Consider the following 3,755-nt stretch of genomic DNA (forward strand, 5'->3'; position numbering starts at 1 on the left):
CCTTCTACTTATTGGATGCTAATAAAAACCCTATACTTTAATTATTTCACATAGCACTTACACATTTTTAATTTCCTATTAAGACATAATCATGTCTGAAACAGGCACATATATATGGCCCATAAATGCTCATGCCAGATATTTAAGTTTGTATATATCCTTTCCCAGGAATAAATTTTTCTCAAAACTGGACTGTGCCTGTACTGAAAGGAAGAGAGTCACATAGAGACTATAGTAGGTAGAGAAAAGCTAATGAAGAGACACCTGGCCTCTTGAGACTTTAAACGAATTCTTGGCTCTATTAGGAGTGAGTGAACAAAGAAAAAAACTTTCAGTTATAAAATAAATATCTCATGGCATCATAAAATACAGCACAGGGAATATAGTCAACAATATTATAATAACTTTAGATGGTAACTAGACTTATCATGGGAATAATTTTGTAATATGTAAAAATACCAAATAAATACCAAATAAGTATGATGTACACCTGTAAATAATAGGAAATTTTATGTCAGTCGTGCTTCAATACAAAATTGGTTAGGTTTTTTAATCTTTCATTTCCTCTCTAAAAATAGAAGCACTAGTAACATGTACTCATAAGCTGGTGAGTATGAAATGAGGCAATGCATGCAAAGAGCTTAACAAAAAACTAAGGTTTGTCTGCTCTTTCTCCGTGACAAATACTCTGCCTTGTCCTGTTTGAATATGCTGTGTTTTGCAAAACAATTTATAAAGAAATCATGCAGTGGGTAATGTGCGCATGCATTATAGACATAACTTAAAAAGCATGTAACTGTAACTAAATATGGAACACTTCACCAATTTGAGTGTCATCATCATACAGGGGCCAGGCTCATCTTCTCTGTGTCTTTCCAATTGTAGTGTATGGGCTGCCAAAATGAGCTGGACTAACTGTAACTAAAAACCAAAGAAATGAAAGTACAAAACTTGCTTCTTCGTTTATTGTTCCCATCCTTACCTCAGTGATTTTCAAATTCTCATGTTCACTTTGATAATTAAACTCTCTTGTCTGCTGCTTTGTATAATACTCTCCTTTGTTAACTGAGTTCAGAGGAACACATTTTGTATAGGAATGCACTTTCAAAAGCAGAACTGGCTCTAAGTATTATGGGAAGGTCATTCATTCTTGTATCCAATTTTGTCCTATGAGGGGTATACAGCTGTCCAAGTTTTGCTTTTGTTTCACAGATCATTTAGAACAATTTGAAATGAGCAAAATATCAACAATTTTAAAAGCAGGCCATTCGCAATGTAAAAATTAAAGTACCTGCAGTGAAAAACAAGCTCAGTCTCGATGAGTGAGCAAGAAAGACATTTTGGAGATCTCGCAATTTTGCTTTGATAATTGAGAAATGGAGCAGAATTAGAGTCCAAGTAAATTTCTTTTAGACATTTTAGGGCATAGCCCAATAGATAGGAGAACCTGGGGTTCCAAATATTCTTAAAATGTTACCATATAAAGTAGGGTTAATTCAGAAGACGTGTATCTGCACAATGAACATTGATGTTCTCTGGGGTTCTGGTTATGCTTTTTATTCTAAACCTACTGGTAGGCTCACAGAGCCCATATCCTGGTTTTGTAAATAATTCATAAATTTATGTCAATTTTTCACTCCAGTCCAATCTCTCTTATGTACTTTGTATCTAATACCTTACTGTATCAATTCCACTGTTTTCAAGGGAGAAGTTCTCAGGATTTTACAGTTACCATTAAGAATCTGAAATCTTGCCATTTTTATCTTTTCCTAGGTGTCAAAGAGAAGTTTGATAAATAATTCATTTTTAAAGCTTAAACCTAAATGAAGGCTAACTTTCAATTTTTCACTTCATTAGAAAAGCACCAAATAGAGCATGGAGGCTGCTTGGGATTCTCTGTCTCTCTCTCCCTCTCTCTCTGCTCCTCCCCCATCTCTCTCTTTCTCTTTCTCTCTCTGTCTCTCTCAAAAATAAATAAATAAACACTAAAAAAAGAAAAGCACAAAATAGAGTATAACCCAATGTTTTGTTATATTTTCACTTTCATTGGAAATACAGTAATCCAAATTTCAAATAATAAATAAATCTTAGCATAATTACATTATATTATGACACTAAATTTATAGAACCATAGAACAAAACTAATATGGAGGAAGTTGCCCATAGACAGAGATTGTGTTTTAGGTTCTTATTTTTCTGAGTAATATCTATAGGTAAGTAGTGACTAGTTGTGTTAGTAAATTAAAGAGTCAACTCAGTCAGCTAACATATTGTGTGAACCAATGGGGGGTAATTTGTTGGATGAATAATTCAAATGTCTCAGGGTGCTTGGGTGGCTCAGTCGGTTGAGCAGCTGACTTCGGTCATGATCTCATGGTTTGTGGGTTCGAGCCCCGCATCAGGCTCTGTGCTCACAGCTAGCTCAGAGCCTGGAGCTTGCTTCAGATTCTATATCTTTCTCTCTCTGACCCTCTCCTGCTCATGCTGTGTGTGTGTGTCTCTCTCTCAGAAATAAACTAAACATTAAAAAAATTTTTTTAAAAATTCAAATGTCTCATGTGAAATGATAAGGATACAGAGAGGAATAAATAGATAGTACAATTTAAGAAAGAGCAAGATTAGAGAGTCAGACATTATTGTTTAAGTCTTGACCCTAAATTTGATCTTTTAGATCTGGCCTTCTCTTCTCTATCTGCTCCCTGGAAACAGAGGGCCAGTGTCAGCACGAAGCCCTAGAAGAGGTAGAGCATTCTCCAGGAACAGCTGGTCCTCACGATGTCTGAGTGAGGGGAGTGAAAAGGAAATATGTAGTACATTTAACCACTGGGATATGGTGAGGGCTAGATACTTCATCCTTCTTATCTTGGCTAATACAATGATCTCAGAGGGTTGGGGTTAAGAGCAAATAAAGATAATATTGAATGTACTAGCACAGGCACTCATATAGTATAAATACTATCTCCAAAAATTCCTTTTATCTCAAAAATTCTTTTTTGATTCTTAGTGATAACATCTGTAAACTTGAAGCATGTTGGACAATTTTTATCTATAATAATAACTAGCATTATTTATTTTGTGCCACACGGTACCAAGTATGCATGCATGTGTTTACTTCTCTACCATTATGATGATCTTGTCATCCTCTCCTTCTTGCTGATGAAGAAATGGGGCATGGACTATAAGAAAGAGTACATGCAACAATTATTAATATAAAGACCACTGATGACAACCAGAAATATGACTACGGTTTATTAAAACAGTATAAATTACCCCAATTAGAGAAACACTTCTTTGAAATGACTCAACTAAATTCAGTCTTTATATCTAAATGTTACAGTATATCAGTTTCTCATATGCAATTATAATGAAAAAGTAGATCATTTCTTTAATGACCAAACTTGGGGGAAAAACACAGAATACCATTTCAACAAATATAAAGTTAAAAAACCCCCAGAAATGTATCAAGTGAGATATTATATATTAAATTATTAGATTATATTCAAGTTTCTGGGTAAAGTGTTTTTATTGGGAAGTGTATGGTAAAATCAACAAAATATACTTTAGGAATCCACCTAACTTCTCATAATAGAGTTGTAAAATTTGAGTTCTTTCTTTCAAAAAGTACCTTAGAACGATGAAGTACTATCATGTAAGGAATGATACGGCTTGTTAGAGAAGAAACACCCCTTTAATAAGCTCATTTATCAAATGTCAAGAATAAAAGATCCAACTTTATTAATTTTATTGAAAAAATG

At 34.0% G+C, this 3,755-nt stretch overlaps 1 non-coding gene across 1 annotated transcript; it reads right to left on the minus strand.

The window, feature by feature from the left end:
- Window positions 1-802: 802 nt before the first annotated feature.
- Window positions 803-909, minus strand: LOC144221998 (U6 spliceosomal RNA). Its single transcript, XR_013332248.1, has one exon. It is a non-coding gene; the product is annotated as a U6 spliceosomal RNA (small nuclear RNA).
- Between the last annotated feature and the right edge of the window lie 2,846 nt (window positions 910-3,755).

The sequence above is a fragment of the Crocuta crocuta genome, unplaced genomic scaffold, assembly GCF_008692635.1.
Source record: "Crocuta crocuta isolate KB4526 unplaced genomic scaffold, BGI_CrCroc_1.0 scaffold141, whole genome shotgun sequence".
Lineage (NCBI taxonomy): Eukaryota > Metazoa > Chordata > Mammalia > Carnivora > Hyaenidae > Crocuta > Crocuta crocuta.